The sequence below is a fragment of the Neltuma alba genome, unplaced genomic scaffold (genome assembly GCF_004799145.2).
Source record: "Neltuma alba isolate B1F8T4 unplaced genomic scaffold, ASM479914v2 tig00010787_pilon, whole genome shotgun sequence".
In the NCBI taxonomy this organism is placed as follows: Eukaryota; Viridiplantae; Streptophyta; class Magnoliopsida; order Fabales; family Fabaceae; genus Neltuma; species Neltuma alba.
The window spans coordinates 2,143-19,769 of record NW_021635604.1 but is presented as its reverse complement, the minus strand read 5'-3'; the positions used below and the strand labels follow the sequence as shown (position 1 = coordinate 19,769).

The 17,627-nt window shown below is 32.3% G+C and overlaps 1 pseudogene; it reads left to right on the top strand.

Annotated features, from left to right (window-relative positions):
- LOC114759102 (subtilisin-like protease Glyma18g48580) overlaps positions 1 to 17,186 on the top strand; it is an 82,834-nt pseudogene extending 65,648 nt beyond the window's left edge.
- Positions 17,187 to 17,627: the final 441 nt, after the last annotated feature.

Below are 17,627 nucleotides of genomic sequence, written 5' to 3'. Positions count from 1 at the left end.
AATTATCATAAATTTTGATCTGTCAATTTTTTTTTGGTCTAAGACGTTGGTCTCTAAAATTAAATAAAAATATGAATCATTTTGTTCTATGAGAAAGCAAAACTATTAGTTTAAAAGATGACAGCCTAAATATTGTATTGATTTTTTTTTTCTTGGGATTGCCATTCACAATAATTGACAATGAATATTGCACGCGTACCAGGGTTGAATAATATATGCATATAATAGATAGTATACATAACCAAATAATAAAATTAAATTGATTTGTTTTTTTTTTGTGATAGCGAACATATTATGGGCTTCCTTTTCTTTTGTTAATTGTGTTTAATTGTGCTAAGTAAAAAAAATGCCTCATTTGGTTGCATTTTTACACGATGTATAATGTAAAGCCTGAAAAGAGAATCTTATCATCCTTTTTGCATCTAAAATTTGGGATGAAAAATGATTCCGTCAAATTAATCTTTGGTTAAAATGTGATTTTCTAATCTTCTTCTTTCTCATCCACCACTATCCTTCATCAAATTAACCATCCTCATCAACTTGTTGTTAATATTTTTTTTTTTAAAATGCAATGTTTAACTAATGACCAAAGGTTTTCAGTAAGTTACTCCCTCCGTCCTTTATTATAAGCAATATAAGACTTTTACATAGATCAAAAAGTTAGTTAAAGACAATAAATAGGTAAAAATAGAAGTTTTTTCTCTCCAAAATACCCTTATTTATAATAAAGAGAATTATGAAAGAGAGAGAATGTGTGATGGGAAGAGATGATGGTTTGAAAAATAAGACAATAAATATATTAAATATTAAAATAAGTAATTAATACGATAAAATAGGAAATTTGCTACAAAAATTTAAGACAACTTGCCAATGTTGTTTATATTTAGGGATAAGAAGGGAATGATAGTTGTTACTTGTAAAAAGGGATGGAAGGAGTATATAATATAATATTTCACTATGAATATGTTAAAGTTACTTTATAATTAGTTGTATAATATAACTTGATAACGATAGAAACATGGTAATTAACTTTAATTATTAGGATCAAATATTTTGGTTTTTTGGCAAAAAAAATATATTTTGGATTCGCATTGTCAATATTCCCTTGCTTTATTTCGTTGGAGGACACCATTGTTTCTTCCATTGACGACTCCTACTCTTTCTAGAAAAGCATACATTAATTAGTTTCATTACAAAAACAAAAGAAATACGGAGAAAAGCAAACATGTTTGTTTATCATCAACAAACATTATCATTTACCATTGGCCCATAGGGAAATCAAAAAATTATTGGCCTAAAGAGTGTTTACACATTTAAATCTTCAAAATTCCAAATTAGCGTGCTCTCGGCTTCCGTCCCGGCCCCACTGTATAGTTGGGTTTCCACATTCCCTTTTTCTTAACGTTTATTTGGGTTCATTATCATGATAAAGAATGTTAAGAAATAAAATAAAAGAAAAATATATATCACGTGTCTTAATATATAAAATAAATTGAATCACAACAATAAACAATGATAGATTAATTTTGAACGGTGCGATACTTTCCCTTTCCCATTCAGATAATTATTTTGGGATATGATTCATAAGATAATAATACAAAATCACGTGGGATGACTAATTATCAAGTCAAAAGTGAAGGTATTATTGAATTGTTTATCCCCGAACAATAATTGATAAATTAAGGTATTTGATTCTATTTACCTAACACATTGCTAACTTCGTTGGAACAATGAACGTTAATGCCAGCTGCTTAATAACGTTAGTAATTATATATTATCACTTTAAGTAAAGCATGACATTTTAAAATTTTTAAGGTGTCTCATAAATTTTTAGGGTGAACCATTTGGTAGTGTTAAATATTGTCATCTATTATATGTTCTATAAAAGTGAAAAATGTAATGCTCAAAGCAAACATTCACCTAATTCAAGCAACATAATTGATGATACATATGGTACATATGATCTTTGAGAGCTTACAATTAATTATGTTCATCAACATGTCAACAGAGACACAAATGACTAACTAATTAATGAGTTTAATCATTCATTAGTTGTCCAATTGTGATGCTGACTAGTGGTTCTTCCATGTGAGACTTGGGTTGCCGTTCAAGCTCCTTAGATACTTGTTCCATTGTTGGACGAGAACGAGGATCCTCATTCAAACAAGAAAATGCTATTTTTGCAACTGTAATAACCTCATCAATGATTGATTTTCTAGGTGGTGAAAGGCGTGGATCCAACACATCCTTTAATAGCAAATCATATGTGGTTGATTTCTCCATCAAAGATGAAATAAGCTCTCCTGGATGCATTCCCATAATGATCTCCAAAGTCAACACTCCAAAGCTGTAAACATCACATTTCTCGTTCGCTTCCATAACATAAGCAATCTCTGCAATAGTTTTAATGTTACAACCTTAATACAACAAAGAGTGTAAAGTACCTCAGGAGAAAAGCAAAAGAAGAAATTATCCTTACCTGGAGCAGCATACCCGAAGGTGCCAACAAATGTGGTCATATTGTTTGAGTTAGGATTCAGAAACTTGGCTGTTCCAAAGTCAATGAGGTGAGCTTCTTCATACTCTGAAGTTAGAAGTACATTCTTGCTTGATATATCACGATGAACAATAGGAAATGAACAGCCATGATGCATATGGAATAAAGCACCAGCGACACCTTTAACAGCATTCACTCTCTTTTTCCAATCAAGCTTAGTGGCTTGTGCTTCATCCTTTAGTATGTTGTCCAAGCTGCCACCTTCTAAGAACTCATAAACCAGAAAGGAGAATCGTGAGTTGGAACAAAACCCATACAACTTCACAATGTTGCGATGTTTGATTTCTGTCAAAGCTCGAATCTCACTTGTGAAAGCTTTCTTGTTAGAGATTTCCCCACTTGGTAAGGAATGAAGCTTTTTTACAGCAACAACATCACCTGTAGGCAACTCGGCCTTATAAACACTTCCTTGGCCACCTTTCCCAACAAGATATCTATCATCAAAGTTCATTGTGGCTTCGATGATATTTTCATACAATATTTCTCTGTTAGAACTCCATACAAAATAAAAGTCCTGTGGTTGTGCTTCTTCATCTTTGGTTTTTGCTTTTCTCACATGTAGGAGAAAGATAAAAGAAGCTCCAACCACTATTAGTAGTATTATTGCTAATGGGAGGAATATCTTCAAGAAGATTTTGCTCTTATGACTCATTTGAGAATTACTACAAGGATGTAAGCCAGTGACATTACCACACAAACCTTTATTATTCTTCAATCCTTCAAATGTTCGAAAGGCTGGTTTGTTTGGAACAAGGCCTTCTAATTGATTGTTTGATAGGTCAATAATAGTCAAAGTTGACATTGATCCACTAAAACCAGAAGGAATGGCACCAATGAGGTCATTATGTGAGAGGTTCAATACTTGCAATTTGGGTAACACGCCAAGCGCTGATGGTATTGTTCCATTGAGCAAATTGTGGCTAAGATCAAGTTGTTCAAGCTCTCGGAGTTGACCAAACTCAAGGGCAATACTTCCATCAAATTTGTTTCTACTCAAGTTCAAGAACTTTAAGCTTTTTAATTCCCCAAGCTCTCTTGTGATTAAGCCATAGAAATTATTTGTTGCCAACTCTAATGTTTCAAGTTGAGTGAGTGATCTTATACTTGAGGGGACATTACCAGAGAAGTTATTGTGGCTCAAAAATAGTTTCGTCAACATTATCAACTTGCCTAGTTCTTTTGGAATTTGTCCATACAAATGATTTGAAGACAAGTCAAGTTCACCAAGCTTAGCTGCCTTCCCTAGTTCTGGTGGTATATCACCGGAAAGCTTGTTATTGTTAACATACAATTGCTTGAGATTTTGACACCTTCCCCAATTGGATGAAAGGTGGCCATACAATTGATTTCCACTTAGATCAATGAAGTCCAAATCAGGATATACTCCAAAAGCATCTGTTACATTATCAACTAGTTGGTTACCCTGAAGCCTGAGTCTTCTTAAACTAGAACAATTCTTCAAACTAGTTGGAATAGGACCAATGAGCTGGTTATTTTGAGCAACAAACCTAATTAACATCCTACCCTGACAAATTTCTTGTGGCAATTGGCCTTGGAAATGATTATTACCCACTTGTAAATTATACCAACTTATGTTGTTCATTTCTCGAGGAAGCTGACCACTGAGGTTGTTCTCGATCAATACTAGAGTGTCGAGCTTTGTCAAGTTTCCTATGGTGGAAGGAATAGGTCCTGAAAGATTGTTATATTCCAGATAGATTTCTTGTAAATTGATCAAGTTTCCAATGGATTGAGGAATTAAACCATAAAGACTGTTATTTGACAAGGCCAACTCCCCGAGACCTGTCAAGTTTCCTATAGAGGGAGGGATTGGCCCATAAATTTTATTGCTTTCTAAATAAATTGTCGTGAGAGAATCGAGTTTCCCAATTTCATTTGGTATAGGACCGGAGAGATTGCAAAAATCAATATAAAGTTCTTGTAACAAGTTCAAGTTTCCAATTGATGACGGGATTCTACCAGATAACATGGAGTTTCTAGCCAAATCAAGTAGTAAAAGATTACTCAACATTCCAATCTCTTCTGGAATGGAACCAGAAAGAGAATTTCGAGCAAGCACTAGATCTGTCAGGTTCCTCAAGTTCCCAATTTCACTGGGAATTCTATCCGTAAGCTTACATACACTAAGATCAAGAACACTAAGAGTGCTCAAAGCTCCTATTTCTTTAGGAATGGGACCAGTAATTAAAGGATTCTCTGACAAATTGAACCTCAAAATACTGGACAAGTTACCAATCTCTTGGGGAATGGTTCCATAAAATTGGTTGTAACCCAGGTCAAAATACTGCAGGCTAGGAAACGAAGCAAAGCTGAGACTGTGAAGTGTACCTTGTAGGCTAAGATTTGACAGACTTATATTGATCACAGACATGGATTCTTCATCACATGAAATTCCCTTCCAAGTTCTGCAAAGATTAGTTCCATTATTCCACGAAGACAACGTTGCTTGGCTTTGCTCAGTAAGGCTGGCTTTCCAGTTCAACAGAGCTTTTGCTTCACCATCTTCAATGGCAGTGGAAACAGAAAATGTAAAGGAAGCAACAAGAAAGAAGAACATGGAGAAGATAATACACTGAAATGATAGAAACTTAGTGCAGTATTCATAACTATCAGACATGGTGGCTGTTTGAAGTGAATAAGTTTCTGTGAATGATGGGTGCGTATATGTGAAGCTTGGGACGAACAAGTTGATGATCATACAGAGAACTTATCCTATAAATGGATGGCCCTTGCAGACAATAATTATATTTCTGAATATATTACTTTTATTTTATTATCGATTGGTCAAAATTATACATCATTGATCTCAGAGAATATTACCTTGGAAATGCGTCAATATAATGGAGCTCGATAATGATGCTTAGATCTTTTTAAAAAAAAAAAATTTTTTATCATAAGCAGTAGGTGTGTGATAAAGAGACTAGAATTTTATATATATTGTCTTTTTTCCTCCTTTCAAGTACTATAATTAAAAATTTAAAACGTTGGGACCACAATATTATTTAAGTGTCAGATAAAATATAGCGTGTCATTTTTGTGCAATTTTATTTCAAACTTGTCCGTTAGCTCCTGAAGAGCGTGCGGAGAATAAGTATTTTTTAGAAAAAGAACGGGAAGAGTGGGCATTCAAGAAAACGATGATGATGATTTGTTGGATAATTTAACCACCCCCCCCCCCAAAAAAAGAAAACATCATAATAATGTACGGCCAAAATAATCGCACCTTTCAAAATATTTATTTTTATACTAATTAAAAATTTTAAGCCTTAAACCCTATTATGTACGAGAACAAAAGTAAATAACAGTGAGATGGATGTCATGCATGTGTTGCTGGAAAGTAGAGACCATGGGAAGTGGCATGTCTATATATATGATATATATATATATATATATATATAGACATTTGGCCAGACCTCATGGCCCCACGTCTACCTGCTTATATAAAATTTCTGATATTAATCATGTTGATGACTTTGAGAATTTTAAGGAATAATGGGATTTCTCCACTGTTGCTTGATGATTACACAAGGACTTTGATGGGATATATTATTTATTAAAAAAATTAAAGGAGTGGAATTAAAAGTTTAATTGAGGTTTTTTATGTTTTTATTTTACATTCTCTTCATTAAAATTTTAAAACCTCGTTTTTCTAATTTTTTAAATCAAGTTCACAAAAAAAATTTTCTCCCACCCTTCCCTCTATTTTCCTCATATATCAAACGTAAGGTAAAGATTGGTCATGGCCATTGAGAATTTCTATCACTTTTGGTCTCGTGTTTCGTGAAAAAGGTGGTGAATTTGCTTTCCAAGTCTTTTAGTGGGGAACGTGCCTCCAAGATTGGCTTGTAAACCCACCATCCACACCCTTTATAATATTATTTGCAATTTGTAATGATGCGCTGTTGTTGTTGGTTTGAAGTTTGATAATATTGCGATCTCTCTAATTTTAAATATGAAAATTAGATAACTAATTTATAAATATTAAAAAAGTTAATTAAGTAATTATTCATAATAAATTTGTGTTAATATTTCTAAAATACTTATTTGATCATTATCCTATTCATGAGAAAAAATTTTCATGTACAAAGGCAATCAATAGAAATAACTTGAAAAAAATATTATAAATTTTAAAGACAAAACAGATTACGGTCTTCTATTTAAGATCAAAGTATATACCCCAACTAAATCCTGTGTTTAGGACTAGCGAGAGCAATTATCTTTTTTTATGACGTCCTCTTTTTGTAACTTGAAAAATAAAACAAAAAAAATAATAAAATTGCATTTTCTATATCATATCATGATAAGTCAAAGGAAGACCATATTTTCTTTGGCATGAAAAGAAAGAAACGGAGAATGATTAGTGGAGCTTGTTTGGTATGAGCGAATGGAAAAAGTAAGAAGAAAGCCAAAAATGGGAAAAGGCGTAACTACCCCCATGGCGTTAATAGATAAACTTGGAAGAGTCGCAGGGGTATTCTTGTCTTAAGAAATTGCTTCCTAGGATAACCTTCCGTATTCTTGAGTGAAGAGGTTTCATGTCACGTTTATGGAAGACTTGGTGTGGACCCCGTTCTTTTTAGATCGATTTAAACTTGGCATTTGTTCAAAAGAAAAACTAATTTAATGATAAAATTTTAGAGAGAGAGAGAGAGGGATCCCATTCTAAAATGGTAAAGAGCATGGATTTATTTTATTTTGTTTGCTAAAAAAATCTGTAGTAACTTTCTTCCATTTTTTAATTTTTGTTCATGTTAATATTACAATGGCCTTTAGAAAAGTATTGTATTTATCATTAGGATATGGGCTTGCCCCTTGCTGATATTGAAAAGGAAAGCAGAGAATAAAATAAGGCCGTATGCTTTACAGCTCGCCGTCAATAAATTAGGGAGATCTAAATTTGAAAAACGACAAATAAAAAACTATGGCCTCGTGTTTTTTTTAAAAAAATTTAAAAAATGTTTAATTACTTATTTTCAGTTAAATATTTTTAAAATGAAAATACAAAAATTTGTTTTTAAAAGTTAAAAACGAAAACGATCTTTAGTTGTTTTCTTATTTTTTATTCGAAAAAATTGAGAAATTCTTTTTTTCACTAGTAACATTTTCTTCACTTGAGAATATGAGTTTTCATTGAAGTTTCACCCTGTAATCCTATTTTTAAATACAATTTTCAGAGCAATTATCTAAATAGATTTTTTTTTCTGTTTTCAAAACTTGTTTTAAAAAATGATTTTATAAATGTTTTTGAGAAAGTCGAAAACAGAAACAAACAGGCCTTATGAAATTCTTTAATACCATTAGGGGTGGAAATAGGCCAGGCGGCCTGTCAGGGGCCTATGGCCTGGCCTGTTTTCCAAAAAAGACAGGCTCAGGCCTGTTTGAAGGCCTGTTTAGTTAAACAGGCCAGGCTTAGGCTTTTTAAAAAGCCTGTTAAGCCTGTTAGGCCAGCCTGGGCCTGTTAAGAATTTATAATTATAAATATATAAAAATTAATTAACGCTATTATTGTTAATGTGCTCTTTTAATTTATTTTTTAATTTTAATATATAGTTAATAGCTTAATCTTTTCTTAGATTTTGAAGTTTAGATGACAAGTGAAGATAAAAATATAATTTAAAATAATAATATTAATAAATAATGTGATTTTAAATCTTAAAAATATAAAAAAAAATAGGAAAGAAAATTTTGTTTCAAGAATGATAAATTAACTAACTTAGTATTATGTTAATTTAAGTATGATATCCTCTTTATTCATTATAAAATTAGTTTTTTTCCTCTTTATTTATTTGTCTTAATTTTAATTTTTTGTGTGTACTTAAACGTAGTCTTATTCTAAATTTTAACATATAATTACAATTAGTTTTCAATAACATTCTTATAAATTATAATTAAGATTTAAAATAGTACTTATGATACTAAAATTTAAATAAAAGACAAGACTAAAAATTTAATTATTATGTATGTTTTTTTTAATCTTAGCTTTTTTAAAAAATAATTATTATAATTTGAATTTTTTAAAAATACAGGCCTTTTAACAGGCTTCAGGCCAGGCCAGGCCTTTACACAGGCCAGGCTCAGGCTGAAAAATAAGCCTGTAATAGGTCACAGGCCAGGCTCAGGCCAATAGGCTTCAAAACAGGCCTGGCCTGTTAAGAGCAAGGCCTGGCCTGGCTTGGCCTGTTTCCACCCTTAAATACCATGTATCAAATTAAAACTTAACTTGGATTTATCGGTCATACCAAAAGTTTTGAATAACCAAATTGTATTTTATTTTTTTTCTCGTATTGAGCCTAAGGCGATGTTATTTTGAGTTCAAAAGAAAAAACTAATGGTCCTTTGGATTTTAATTCAAAAATTTGTTTTGCTAAATTATATGTGATTTATATATGAATTTTTTGTTTATTTATGATTATACTTTTTTCTTTAAAATTGCTCTTTTTAAGATTATGGGTAAATTTTTCTATATTTTAATTATGATTTGATTTCTCAATTACCAATTGACCTTTCAATTATCAGTTCAATTGGGTTAATCACCAATCTAGTTTCCACTTTTCATCCCTTTCTCATATGTATAATGTATTAGTTAGACGGCATTTTTTTAGATTATAATAATTCCATTGGTAATGAGGAATTAATTATAGGTCATCTTAATTGAATTGGCTAGCACAAGTTGGCAAAATATATAAAATGAAAATATGCCTTTTCTAGTGGGAATGCTTTAGCAGGCATGATTAATTACTCACAAACCCCCTTTTTCATTAATATATAAAAGAATATGATTTTCAATAAAATAATATTGGATAAGTATATTTGTTTAGAAAAATGATAATGTTATTTTTCTTTTGCAAATCTAATCCATTCAATTTCTATAATTAAAAAAAATAAAGATTCAACTTTTATCTTTCATGACCAGGCCATTACGCACATTCCAATACCCCCTTTTTGTAATTTCTTTGTGTAGTTAATTTACGTCAACACAACAAAGATTTAAATAGAGAAAATGGTAAATAAAGATCCTCAATATGTGAAATTGTGATTTGAGACCCTCAATTTGAAAAATAACAAATAAAGACCCGATTTCATATTGCAAATATGAAATCTTAGCGAAATGACTGAAATGCCTCTCATCCGGGTTGTGATTTGGTATACTAAAGTTGTCATTCGCTAAAGTGAACTTGTCATTTCTTATAGTCAACTTATCATTTGACATACACTCAGCAAGGTGTGATTTGATCTACTGAAATTGTCATTTGCTAAAGTGAACTTATCATTTTCCATAGTCAACTTGTTACTTGGCTAAGAGGCATTTTAGACATTTCACCAAGATTTCATATTTCCAATATGAGATCGGGTCTTTATTTCTTATTTTTCAAATTGAGGGTCCCAAATCAGGATTTCACATGTTGAGAGTTTTTATTTGCCATTTTCTCATTTAAATATGACTCTTATAATAAAAGCGTACCCTTATTTTATGAACATTGCACACTCACATGGTCTAATACTTAAATTAGTGAAAATTAATTAATGTAGAGTAGTTTACAAAAAATTCATTGCTCTGGACCATTATGGAAAATTGGTTGGCATAACCTAAAAAATAATCAATCTTAACGAAATATGAAATCTAATAAAAATAATCATAAGATTCTCTCGAGTTGTAATATAATAGATTATGATTCTCTCGTGAAAGAAGCAGCTTTTCACGAAACCAAGATAAATGATGCATAGGTCATGTGTACAAGTCTCATTTCTCTTAAGAATTATCTAATATCTAATGTATTTTATAGGTATTTTTATTTCATAAGGCGAATTTTTAATCCTATTTAACAGATAATGAATATATTTAATCAGAGTACAAGCATTTTGGGAACCAGTTTCGATACTTGTAGCATTTTGTAATGGTTTGGATTTAAATTTTTTAAATAATAATTTTTAGATCAAAAAGTATTTCAAAAAAAAATCTCAATTAAAAGATTACATTTATTTTAGATTATCTATCTATTAAAAGAAAATAATTTTTTAAAAAATATATAAAAAATTAAATCTCAGCCATCTATATTAAATTTAAATGGTTGAAATTCAATTAGTGTCATGGTGATCATGATGAGCACCGAAATTGATACTTTCTTAGTATAAAAATTTATCAAGTCCTACTCAACATTATCACCAATAAAATTTTTAACAAGAAATTTTTCTCAGTTTTCCCATTTCTCAGAAAGCATTTTACTTAAATTTTCAAATAAAATAATGTACACAAATCTAAAAGAAGAAGAAGATAATAAGCCCAATAACCCTGTTTTCTACCATTGCATGAAGAACGCATTGAAATTATTATGGTGACAAATAGAATAATATAATGAAGCATAGGAATCAAAAGGAAAATCACTGGCCACCATTTTCTTGGTTACATTAGAAATAGAATATTAAGTGTCACTTTCCAACAACCACATGTTGATTAATTTATATGAAGATTGTATTAAATACTTTTGAAACATCATGTTTAACAAGAACCTTTAAAATCAAATAAAAAAAAATAACAATGTTGTTTTATCAAATTTTATTTTTCCAAAGCAGCCATATTTCTTCTTGTCGTTCAAACTTGGTGGACTTATAAAATTTGATACATTAATCATCACGTTTATGACTTGTGAACCACATTGCATATTGTAAATTTTAATCCTAACCATAAATTTAAGTTATAATTATTAAACATCACACATGAAAAAATTGGTTGAGCTAGTCTTTCGAATTGATGTTTTTCCTAGCTTATTAATTAATAAGTAGTAATAATTCATTCTTTGCTTATTGCTTCTAAAAAACAAGGAGTTAATGATAAATAAGGATATTTATGAAAAATGAGTATTTAATACTATGGACACAAGTTTTACACATATATATATATATATATAATATGTTTGCATACAGGTATTCTTTTTAGCAGAAATTTCGTTTTGGAACACAATCAGCCACACCAATCTCTTGTTAATTAGCAGAAATTTGAATATTATTGGTTGGTCTTCTTTACAATCTAAACCCCCATGATTAATGGTATTTATATTTCAAACTAAAATTATGAGAAAATTGACTTGACCTATTTAAAATGACTTGGCCTATCTGAGTTGGACGAGAGAACAAAGCTACACAATCTATATATGAAGTGTATATAATATGAACACGACTCATTCATCCCAACAATAATCCAGGATTTCACTACCAGGATGTAATAATATAAGGGATATATATAGAGCCAGGAGGAAGAAGCAGACTCGCCAGTGTGGTTCATCACTATCTATTTCTCAACAATGTTGCAGCTTCTTTTCTCAACCTTTCTGCTTTGCTTCTCCTTCATTACACAGCTTCAGCAACCTGTGTATGCCATTAAAAAGGCAAGTGTGTTGTGTGTGGGTGTTATATATATATGTATGTATGTATGTACGCATGTATGTATCAGCAACCTTCATTAATTTCACCGCTAATTGCAGTCGTACGTTGTATACCTGGGATCACATTCTCATGGCCCCCGACCTTCTTCTGCTGACATGGACTCTGCTACAAACTCCCAACATGATTTGCTCGCTTCTGTTCTGGGAAGGTACTGTCTGTTCTGTTCAATCTCAACATTGTCTTCATGATTAATGTAGATATATATATATATATATATATATTGATGTGTTTGGCAGCCATGAGAAGGCCAAAGAAGCTATGTTTTACTCTTACAATAAACACATCAATGGCTTTGCTGCATTACTTGAAGACGAAGAGGCACAAGAGCTCCAAAGTAAGAGTTTTTAAATTTATATATGAACTCATCATTATCGTCATCCTCATCATCTTTTACAGACAGAGTGGTTCAGATCTGTTTTTGTTATGAAAGTGGATCTGGAACATGTGGGTTGAGTCGTGTGAGACGGTAAAGAAACTATGGTTGGGAAAATGATATATGCATATATGTATATGCAGAAAATCCAAGAGTGGTGTCAGTGTTCTTGAGCCAATCACATAAGCTGCACACAACCAGGTCATGGGACTTTCTTGAACAAGAGAGGAATGGAAGAGTTAGATTGGACTCTGCCTGGGTGAGGGGCAATTTTGGTCAGAATGTCATCATAGGCAGCATTGACACTGGTAATATAATTCCTTCTATCTATCAGTAAATGTCTGTATATATTCTGCCATAGTCCTATTAGAGCAAATGTGAGATAATTTGTGGTGTATTCCTCTTCTATATATAGAACGGATCTTATATGCAGGGGTTGGCTGGTAACCTGAGAACAGTGTTAGATAAAATTCCTCTCATATCCTCCCACATATTTACCTTTAAAGTCACTTTTAAAAAACTAATATAAACACCCTCATAAGCAATATTTTTTGTTTGTTTGAAAATTTAATACGCTTTTTTATTTTTATGCCTAACAAATCCCACTTAGTATCTCTCACTCTTTCCCACTCACCATCTTCATGAATAAGGGTATCTTTGAAAAAGAAATTATATTTCTTATATATTATTAACTTTAACTAATTTGAGCTAATTTTGATTGACGTAATTTTTAATTAGCTGCTGTGTGTATATATAAAAGACTGAAAGGACTACTAATTAATTTTTTAAATATAATTTTATTTTAATTTATTAGAAGAAGACTTGAAGGTTAATGTAGTATTTTTTTTGTATATTTTTAAATAAAAGTAAAATTTAAAATATTTATATACTTTAAGATAAAGTTAATGAGTTTCCAAATTTGCTTCCACAGGTGTTTGGCCAGAATCCAGAAGCTTCCGAGACAATGGATACGGACCAATACCAAGGAAGTGGCGCGGCGGATCCAAATGTGAGCTGTTCAGTTTGTCTGGCATTGCAAACAGAACTCTTTGCAACAGGTTCATTTTTATTTATTTATTTATTTTGCTAATTTAATTTGAATGCTTGCTTTAAAAACCTTATTAATTTCATTACCAAAATTATAGCGACAAGGAAACGGACAATTCGTCAATGGCTGGTGAGTAAGAACTTGTGATATGGCAGTGTGTGCAAGAAACTGCGATACCGATGTCTCACCATCTATCAAATATTGAAATATAGTATATCTAATTTACCTACCAAAACAAAAGAATATAATATAAAAACTCGTTTAATTCTTAATATAGGACTTAATTATTGAGTTGATTTTGATCTTATATATAAGACATATTCTTATATATATCAGTTTTTTTTTAATTACCCCTATGGATATTTTTTCAACTATAATCAAATAGAAGAAGGAGGGAGGATATTAAAAAAGATGATTATGGTGTTTTAGAAAAAGTATGTTATATTTCTTATAATTATCTAATTTATCTGACTTTCTTAATCTAATCAAATTAATTAAATATATTTTATACTAAGAACCGGAAAAGTATATATATGTTTAAATATAATATATGACATGCAGGAAACAACGAAGAATTGGACGATTCACAATTGGTTCGTATCAATGGGGATCACATGGGCTACCATGGGCTCACAACTTCCAACTATTTTTATACATTTCTTTATTTTGTTTGTAAAACAATTTTAATATTAAATTTAGCCCTCACATTCTCTGAAATTTTCAATTTTACCCACATCATATGTGTCTCTTTAGAGCCATCTCCATCACCAAATCATCTTAGATTATAAATATCAAGATTAGAGGCCAGATCTACAATTTTTTATATCATTATCTGACTCAATCAGATTCAAACATTATCAGGCTCAATTATAAAATTACATAGGCTCAAATTCGAAACCACTATTTAAGCAATCAAAGCCTCTCCCACTAAAAGCAATACCTCTTAGTTCAATGGGCACTTAATTTATACTATTTCATCTTTAATTATGTAAAAAAAAGTATATGCCAACCCTAATTGTTCTTGTGGTGTTGATACAACCACTTTACACGAGTTTCAATCACTGTCAAGTCAATCAAATTTATTTTAATTTAAGCACACATACGGTAAGCCAATTTTTTCACCTTTAAAATTTATGTTGTTACTTTTAAGTTATATTAATTTCTTTCAATTTTACTAAAATTATTTTTAAAAAAATCAAAATTCCCCAACACAAAGTCACAAACCTTTCACTATTGTTCAATTTAATTTTCTCCAATTAAAATACTACCCATGAACTTATTTATAGACACACACTCCAAAATTTAATAAGAAGAAAATCTGTATATCCATATACATGCTCACGATCTATGTAACATGATGAAACAGGAAGATAATAGGAGCAAAAACCTTCTTTCAAGGCTATGAAACAAAAAATGGACCCCTTAGCTCATCAACTCGAATCAGTGCCCGTGACAGTGTTGGCCATGGAACCCATACGTTTGTCAACGGCCGGCGGCGAATTTGTGAGAGATGTGAGCGTTCTCCGAAATGGTAACGGCACTGCAAAAGGAGGATCTCCAAAAGCTCGTCTTGCAGTGTACAAAGTATGCTGGGGCAGCGGTAATTCTGAAGAGTGCACTGATGAAGACTTGATTAAAGCTTTTGATGAAGCTATTCATGATGGTGTTGATGTGCTCTCTGTTTCGATTGGCCGGAGCGCCGTCCCAAATGTCAACGACATGTTGACCAATGGGATCTCCATTGGATCCTTTCATGCAGTTTCAAGAGGTGTTCTAGTTGTTGCCTCTGCTGGTAACGATGGACCTGAGCTTCAAACTGTGTCCAATGTGGCACCTTGGATCTTCACTATTGCTTCTGGCTCTATTGACAGAGACTTCAGTAATAATATTACTCTCAGTAATGGCCAACTCATGAAGGTATTTGCCTATAACATCGAGATATCAATATCAGCATATATGTATATATACAGAAGCAGCACTATTAATAAGCTATTAACAGTTCAGCTCATTTCTCAACAAGACAACAATACACCAATGTGATATATGCTTTTGATTGATTGTTTCTAATAACTTGGACAATCAGGGGACCAGTCTTGCCACAAACTCAACATCACGACAGTTAGTTCCTGTGCTAATTGCTGGTAATGCTAGGCTTCCTAATGTGACATTTGACGATGCGTAAGAACAAAATTACCTATTCTTGAATAGATTTTTGTGTGTGTTGACCTATCAGATGTTTATATGTCAGTATGAGTACAAACATTTTGGCTCCTATTGCAGGGACCATTGCAAACCTGGAACACTTGATCCAAACAAAGTAAGAGGTAGTATATTGGTATGCCGGAGAGGAAGGAGCTTAAGGCCTGTGGACAAGGGACAAGAAGCAAAGCGTGCAGGTGCTTTGAAAATGATTCTGCAAAATGATGAGGATTTGAACACAGCCACAGCTGATGCTCAAGTTATAGATACTTCTAATGTTCCAACATATAAACATCCAAGAAAGAATAAGACCATATCCCAGCAGGAAAAGAATCCTTTGGATGTCAAGTAATTATTATACATCTTTCTCCTCTACCAATCCTTTTGAAATTGTTCTGAAATTATCTGATAACAGGGCAACATTTATAAATAATTGTAGGAACCTTACTGCATTCTTGAATAACGCAAAAACATTTATCCCAATAAAGCCAGCTCCAAAAGTTTCAGCATTCTCATCCAGGGGACCCAACTTGATTCTGCCGTCAATCCTCAAGGTTATCCATTCTCAAACCATCTAATTTTCCCTAAATCAACTGCATGGTTCCTGAGTTTCTGTGATTCCTAACACTTTTTTCCCAAAATTTAGCCTGATGTAATTGCACCAGGTCAGGATATAATTGCTGCTTATTCATCAGGGGCAAGTCCCACCAACCTAGATTTAGATGTAGGTCACTTTGACTATAACATTCTATCAGGAACCTCCATGGCATGTCCTCATGTTGCTGGCGTTGCTGGCCTTCTCAAGAATCGCCATCCTAGATGGAGTCCAGCTGCTATCAAATCAGCAATTATGACCACAGGTATGATGACATACATGAAGTGCTATTGTTATGTGTTTATGGTTTCCTTCTTTTGTTTTCTCACTAATTGAAGCATTTCTAAATCTATGCCCATCCAGCAACCACCCAGGATAATGCCAAACGGCCAATTCTAGATGAAAATGATGATGAAGTAGCAACTCCATTTCATTATGGTTCAGGACACATAAAACCTAACCTTGCAATGGACCCCGGACTTGTTTATGATTTGAAGGCCTCTGATTACCTAAACTTGTTATGTACTTCAGCTTATGAGGAAAGAATAGTTGAATCCATTAATAATAATAAGCCATACAAATGTCCAAGGTCCTACAGACTAGAAGATTTCAACTACCCTTCTATCACATTGCCTTTTCTGAGTGTGAAACCTATAAATGTTACTCGTACAGTAACAAATGTTGGTCCTCCAAGTACATATACTGTAAATGTCAAAGCCCCAGCAGAGGTGTGAAGTTGTTGTTCTTCCAACAACTTTGACATTCCAGGGGACAAACCAAAAGAAGAGCTATCTAGTTATTTTTCAAGCAACACGTTCAGCCAAAACTTCAGAGCCTTCATTTGGAGAGTTGACATGGACAGATGGCAAGCACAAAGTGAGAAGTCCTATAGTAATCCCTCAACATGCAAAAATGGCTCTGTAGATTTCAATGTTACCAATCCAGTGTGTTGTGTGTTAATCAGATAGTGAGAGGTAGTGTTAGAGTGACTGTTTTCAGATGTGTGGATATGCTGAACTATGTTATAATTTAAAAATGACGGTTCCTACCAGAAAAAAACCCGCTAGGTCCTCCCAAGCAACTTCAACTTCTGATTTACTGCTTTGTTTCTACTTTCTTCTATTTGAATCCTATTGGGTTTCCATTTTGTCCCCGTTTTGTTGAATCATGTGTTGGTCTTTCATCTGCAGAAAAATGATACTGTCCACTTATTTTGAAGTACATAAAGCACATATTAGCGCATATAAAAGGCAACTTTGAAAATAATCTTATTGAGAAATAGATCAATCATCCTCCTGCACAAGATTGGTGAGAACGAGAACAAAGAAACAAGGCTCACTATCCACTTAAGTCGTTATTCTTGCCAATCATTATTTGAGATGCAAATAAGATC